The following is a 7,642-nucleotide window of genomic DNA, read 5'->3' as shown; positions in this document are numbered from 1 at the left end:
AAACTCCGAACCTGCCTTGTTTTGGTCCTTGGTTCACAACATCCTGGACGCTCCTAATATACATCGCCAGCACCAACGCAGATTTAAGCCATTACATTCACTGAATCCACGGAGCTTTCGGTCATCTCCAGTTTATGGGCTCTCAAAGGGGACATATAATGAAAATTAAACCATAACAAGTTGGGAATTATTTGTAAACGTAATGGATATAAGTTTTGAATTAAAATAAACGATAACGTTTCCAAGAGTTAGAAAGATGTAATGTACAATGAATTACACCAAGAATAAATGAATTTTATATACAAAATGTTGTTTAGTTATTTGATGGAAGTCAACAATAAAGATTCAACATGATAAATGTTTTTATGCAGCAAATTAAAAATTTAACATAGCATATTAGTTTAATGCATATTTATCGGCCATTTGTTTACAATTCATATTGCGAATTATTTGTCGATAATTGTTTGATTAATATCTAATGTTGATTGAATTTAATTTCGATTATCAAAAAAAACGGATGTACCTATTTTAAAAATATTATTAATTTCCTAAACTCCGAACCTGCCTTGTTTTGGTCCTTGGTTCACAACATCCTGGACGCTCCTAATATACATCGCCAGCACCAACGCAGATTTAAGCCATTATATCCACTGAATCCACGGAGCTTTCGGTCATCTCCAGTTTATGGGCTCTCAAAGGGGACATATAATGAAAATTAAACCATAACAAGTTGGGAATTATTTGTAAACGTAATGGATATAAGTTTTGAATTAAAATAAACGATAACGTTTCCAAGAGTTAGAAAGATGTAATGTACAATGAATTACACCAAGAATAAATGAATTTTATATACAAAATGTTGTTTAGTTATTAGATGGAAGTCAACAATAAATATTCAACATGATAAATGTTTTTATGCAGCAAATTAAAAATTTAACATAGCATATTAGTTTAATGCATATTTATCGGCCATTTGTTTACAATTCATATTGCGAATTATTTGTCGATAATTGTTTGATTAATATCTAATGTTGATTGAATTTAATTTCGATTATCAATATTATTAATATCCTAAACTCCGAACCTGCCTTGTTTTGGTCCTTGGTTCACAACATCCTGGACGCTCCTAATATACATCGCCAGCACCAACGCAGATTTAAGCCATTATATCCACTGAATCCACGGAGCTTTCGGTCATCTCCAGTTTATGGGCTCTCAAAGGGGACATATAATGAAAATTAAACCATAACAAGTTGGGAATTATTTGTAAACGTAATGGATATAAGTTTTGAATTAAAATAAACGATAACGTTTCCAAGAGTTAGAAAGATGTAATGTACAATGAATTACACCAAGAATAAATGAATTTTATATACAAAATGTAGTTTAGTTATTTGATGGAAGTCAACAATAAAGATTCAACATGATAAATGTTTTTATGCAGCAAATTAAAAATTTAACATAGCATATTAGTTTAATGCATATTTATCGGCCATTTGTTTACAATTCATATTGCGAATTATTTGTCGATAATTGTTTGATTAATATCTAATGTTGATTGAATTTAATTTCGATTATCAAAAAAAAACGGATGTACCTATTTTAAAAATATTATTAATTTTTTTAACTCCGAACCTGCCTTGTTTTGGTCCTTGGTTCACAACATCCTGGACGCTCCTAATATACATCGCCAGCACCAACGCAGATTTAAGCCATTACATCCACTGAATCCACGGAGCTTTCGGTCATCTCCAGTTTATGGGCTCTCAAAGGGGACATATAATGAAAATTAAACCATAACAAGTTGGGAATTATTTGTAAACGTAATGGATATAAGTTTTGAATTAAAATAAACGATAACGTTTCCAAGAGTTAGAAAGATGTAATGTACAATGAATTACACCAAGAATAAATGAATTTTATATTCAAAATGTAGTTTAGTTATTAGATGGAAGTCAACAATAAATATTCAACATGATAAATGTTTTTATGCAGCAAATTAAAAATTTAACATAGCATATTAGTTTAATGCATATTTATCGGCCATTTGTTTACAATTCATATTGCGAATTATTTGTCGATAATTGTTTGATTAATATCTAATGTTGATTGAATTTAATTTCGATTATCAAAAAAAACGGATGTACCTATTTTAAAAATATTATTAATTTCCTAAACTCCGAACCTGCCTTGTTTTGGTCCTTGGTTCACAACATCCTGGACGCTCCTAATATACATCGCCAGCACCAACGCAGATTTAAGCCATTACATCCACTGAATCCACGGAGCTTTCGGTCATCTCCAGTTTATGGGCTCTCAAAGGGGACATATAATGAAAATTAAACCATAACAAGTTGGGAATTATTTGTAAACGTAATGGATATAAGTTTTGAATTAAAATAAACGATAACGTTTCCAAGAGTTAGAAAGATGTAATGTACAATGAATTACACCAAGAATAAATGAATTTTATATTCAAAATGTAGTTTAGTTATTAGATGGAAGTCAACAATAAATATTCAACATGATAAATGTTTTTATGCAGCAAATTAAAAATTTAACATAGCATATTAGTTTAATGCATATTTATCGGCCATTTGTTTACAATTCATATTGCGAATTATTTGTCGATAATTGTTTGATTAATATCTAATGTTGATTGAATTTAATTTCGATTATCAAAAAAAACGGATGTACCTATTTTAAAAATATTATTAATTTCCTAAACTCCGAACCTGCCTTGTTTTGGTCCTTGGTTCACAACATCCTGGACGCTCCTAATATACATCGCCAGCACCAACGCAGATTTAAGCCATTATATCCACTGAATCCACGGAGCTTTCGGTCATCTCCAGTTTATGGGCTCTCAAAGGGGACATATAATGAAAATTAAACCATAACAAGTTGGGAATTATTTGTAAACGTAATGGATATAAGTTTTGAATTAAAATAAACGATAACGTTTCCAAGAGTTAGAAAGATGTAATGTACAATGAATTACACCAAGAATAAATGAATTTTATATTCAAAATGTAGTTTAGTTATTTGATGGAAGTCAACAATAAAGATTCAACATGATAAATGTTTTTATGCAGCAAATTAAAAATTTAACATAGCATATTAGTTTAATGCATATTTATCGGCCATTTGTTTACAATTCATATTGCGAATTATTTGTCGATAATTGTTTGATTAATATCTAATGTTGATTGAATTTAATTTCGATTATCAAAAAACAACGTGTAGGAGGCGATTCAAATGCGGCCGTTCTCTCTTCTTGCCACAAACGAAGTGTTCTTTATTTCTTCGTTCCGTTCCTTCTTAGCCTATTACATGTATGTATTGGTGTGTCAGTTGCTGATCGTGCGAACGGGACGCACAAAGTAGTGTCCGTAAGCACGATCTTAACATTAGCGTAAAATTGTACTTAAAACTAAGAGTATGTATATCTAGGACTGTATGTACAATCACTGTGTGTATGTTACGGTAGTGTGCCTGCTTGCTACAATCGGCCATCCTGACCGGAGAGCTCCTGATCTCTACAAACATGTTAACTTTTACTTTTGTTATTCATGGGCGCATATTTGCTACTGCCCAAACTCCCTTGTATGGAAGTCTAGACTGTTGAAAACCTTCAACGTCCTCCACGACATACCTATCGTTACGCAAAACTTTTGTTATTCTATATGGACCTTTGAACTTGGGGATTAATTTTTTGGATACGCCTATATGCGAGTCGAAATTCTTGATCATCACCAAATCTTCTTTTTCATACTTATAAGGATCTTTCCTTTTCGAGTCTGTTCGTAACTTGTTGTATTCTTGCAATTTATTGATGTTTTTGCCAGCATTTTCTCTAATTTTCTCAAAATTTATGTCATTATTTGTTTTATTTATTTCTTCTAACCTTTCTTTTAAACTATCTATAACTCTGCCTTTTTGAGATACTCCAAACAGAACTTTACTTGGATGTTGGTTAATTGATCTTTGCATTGTATTATTTAACGCATATTCGACCATTTCTAAAACAGTGTCCCAATGCAGTCCTTTGTCTGGTTCAGTTAACTTAGCTATAATGGGACCTATGCTTCTGTTCACCCTTTCGACCTGACCATTAGCCTGTGGAGAACCGGTAGCTATCTTTATGTGTTTTATTTCACTTTCTTTCAAGAAATCTTGAAATTCCCCAGAGGTAAAACATGTCCCGCGGTCCGAAATAATACATTTTGGCCTACTGTAAGCCCTAAAATAGTCCTTTAATGCAACTATTGCTTCCTTTGATTTTGTTGTTTTGCAGGATATAGTCTTACGAACTTTGTAAACGCGTCTATAATCACTAATATGTGTTTGTTCGACCTACTTTTATCAACAGGACCATAATGGTCTATATGTACTACATCAAATGGAATATTTACTTTGGGAATGTTGTGAAGGAATCCCTCTTCTTTTCCAGACTTTTCAGAATAAGCTATACACTTCAAACAATTGCTAATGTGTATCTTGCATTTCTCTCTAACTTTGGGAAACCAATAGCTTTTTGAAATAACTTCTACCATTTTGTCTATTCCAACGTGTCCTAATTGATCATGATAATTAAACAACACGTGGCTTTCCATTTCGTTCGGTACATAGAATAAGAGAACTTCCTTATCCTTCTTTCGATAAACTATTCCATTACGCATTTCGTAACCTTTGAGTTCTGATTGTTGTAGCTGTTTAGCTATCGTTTTGATCTTCTCGTCTCTGCTTTGACAAATAATTAAATTTTCCTCAAAAGAGTTACAATCAATTGTTAGTATGTTTGTATTTCTACTTAGTGCATCTACGTGCTGCATGCGCTTACCGGACCTATGTTCTAAGATGTAATCATAATCTTGTAGAAACAGCGCCCACCTGGCTATTCTTGGACTTAAATCTTTTTTATTTAATGCTAGAGTAAAAGCACTACAATCTGTGACTATTTTGAACTCAATTCCTTGAAGATAAATCCTAAAACGTTGCAAAGAGTAAATCACCGCGAGGGTTTCTAATTCGAAACTGTGGTACTTTGCTTCAACATCAGTCGTTCGTTTTGAAAGTAAAATACTGGATGAAACTTATTGTCTTTCTTTTTCTGCATAAGAATAGAACCGAACCCTAAAGCGCTAGCGTCGCAATGTAGTTCTGTTGGATCTGTAGGGCTGTACAATGCTAAAATAGGAGCTTCTAGAAGATTTCTTTTTAATGTTTCGAAACAATCTAACTCTGTCGCACCGAAATCGAATTTTCTATCTTTTCGTACAAGATCGTATAAAGGTTTTGCCTTTGTTGAAAAATCTTTTACAAATCGTCTAAAGTAGGAGCACAACCCAGAAAACTCTGAACTTCATGAGTTTTTGTCGGCATTGGAAAATCTCTTACTGCTTGCATGCCTTTTGAATCTGGTTTAATACCATCACCTGATATTACATATCCTAAGTACTTTATTTCACTTTGAAGGAATTCGCATTTGTCTATTCTTAATTCCAGTTTGTTATCTACTAATCGCTTAAACACTTCTGTTAGTATTTCTATATGGCTTTTACTATCTTTGTTGCTATCAAAATATCGTCCATGTAAATGAGGACCTTGTCCTCTTTTACCAAATCTGCGAAAATTCTATTTACAAATCTCTGAAAAACTGCGGGGGCATTTCGTAAGCCGAACGGCATTCTGAGCCATTCGTACTGTCCCATAGGTGTAGTGAACGCGGTGTATTTAATTGAGTCCTCGTGCATATGCACGTGAAAGAACCCGTTTCTAAGATCTAATTTGGTGAAAATTACTTTTCAGAAAGTTTATCAATAAGGTCGTCTATCAATGGAGTAGGGTAGTTGTCTTTTAGCATGTTTTTGTTGAGAGTTCGATAGTCAACGCACATTCTTAATTCTCCTGACTTTTCTTAACTAGAACAATTGGTGATGCATATTCTGACTCGCTTGCACGTATAATCCCGTCTTTTAAGTAATCGTCTAATAAATTCTGAACTTGACTTTTTTCTGCATATGATAATCGCCTTGGAGGATAATTGAATGGTTTTGTGTTGTCAAAATTAAGTTTCATTTCCCATTTTACTGCTGGGATTTCTGGACGTTTCGCATTCACATAAAGTTTATCAAATACGTCTATTAATCTGTTTCTTAGATTCGATTCACACTTCTCGTTAATATTTAACTGACTGCATTCTATTGGATCGGGGTATTCAATTGATAGTATTTCTAATCCGTCATAAGGACTACTTGTTTTGCTCTCATTTCCATTATTTATATTAATTGAACACTTATTTCCATAATTTTTGACATTAGCCACGTCATTTTCAGATTTTCTATCATTTAAACCATCATTTTCGCAATGTCTATCATTTGAACTATCTTTTTCCCTAACAATCTTAAAATTACTAATTTTCATAAAATCTCTTCCCAAAACTGTTCCATATGCCATCGATCTGTCTGTCACAATTAGTAACTCAAAATTTAGAATTTCTTTATTGATAATAACGAAACATGATATTTTTCCAATTATATCTAAAGGGCTACCGTTTAAGCCAAAATAATTTTTAAGAATCTTTCCATTTAACGTAATATCTTCCTTTTTCAAAATTTTTTCGACGTATGACTTCTTTATGAAACTAATTGGACTTCCAGAATCGATTAGGCATTCTAAAAACAGGCATTCATTAGGTTTTGAACTAAAATAAATCTTAACGGTCTTACATATTCGTTGTCGGATACGAACTTCCTCTCAGTGCAGTTGTACACCAGATGATCCTTACTGCCACATGCGTAGCAGGCTCCATACTCGCGCTTGGGCTTGCGGCAGTCGGCGGCGAAATGCCAACAGCATTGCAATTGAAGCACCTTTTTGGAGGCGCCGAACCAGGTTCCTTATCGAACGAAACCTTAACACGTCCAGCCGGAGAAAGTAGCGGTTTACGTAACGAGACCTTGGCAAATGCGTGCAACATCTGCGCAGACGAATTAAAACAGTGCATGTGTGCCTGTTGTCGTAGAAGGGAGTCGGGAATCCCTTCAATGATGTTGTCGATTAGCTCCTCATCGTCTATTCGAATCTGTGTAGCCAACAGCGTTTTTTCTTTGAAGTATGTGGAGAAATCTTCCGACGGTTTCCACTTGCGCTCTTGAAACTTGCGTCGAGATATTATTTTGCTCTCCTTACCGTGGAAAGCTTCACCAAGTTGAAATAGAAGTTCTTGAACCGGCAAAGTCAGCAAACGTTCCGAAGAGTGCAACCAAATTGAGCATGGTCTTTAATTTGGACATCACTAGCATGCGAATTACATCGTCGCTTAGCTTAAACATTTTTGAGACCGCGTTGAGCTGGGCGACCCATGTGCTAACATTGAGTTTGTTGTTAGAAGCACCGTCGAATATCGGAATCATTTCCTTGGCCATTGCTAGCAATGTTTGATTATTTACAAATGCTTCCTCCGATCTGGCATCTCCGCCAGCGACTTCTTGATCTTGAGTGGCATCCTTGTGTTGATTTGGTTTGGCAACACTGCTTCGAATTAGTGGGGTAGCCTTGTTATGACCCGATGTGGCAGCGCTGTTTTGATCCGATGTGGCAGCGCTGTTTTGATCCGATGTGGCAGCGTTATGGCGTC

At 34.4% G+C, this 7,642-nt stretch overlaps 1 long non-coding RNA gene across 1 annotated transcript; it reads right to left on the bottom strand.

Annotated features, from left to right (window-relative positions):
• Positions 1–6,476: 6,476 nt before the first annotated feature.
• Positions 6,477–6,853, bottom strand: LOC122756561. The gene is made up of 2 exons (XR_006356534.1): positions 6,732–6,853; positions 6,477–6,677 (listed from the first exon to the last, which is right to left on the bottom strand). It is a non-coding gene; the product is annotated as an uncharacterized LOC122756561 (long non-coding RNA).
• Positions 6,854–7,642: the final 789 nt, after the last annotated feature.

The sequence above is a fragment of the Drosophila santomea genome, unplaced genomic scaffold (genome assembly GCF_016746245.2).
Source record: "Drosophila santomea strain STO CAGO 1482 unplaced genomic scaffold, Prin_Dsan_1.1 Segkk111_quiver_pilon_scaf, whole genome shotgun sequence".
NCBI classification, from domain to species: domain Eukaryota; kingdom Metazoa; phylum Arthropoda; class Insecta; order Diptera; family Drosophilidae; genus Drosophila; species Drosophila santomea.
This window is presented reverse-complemented; position numbering and strand designations above follow the sequence as displayed.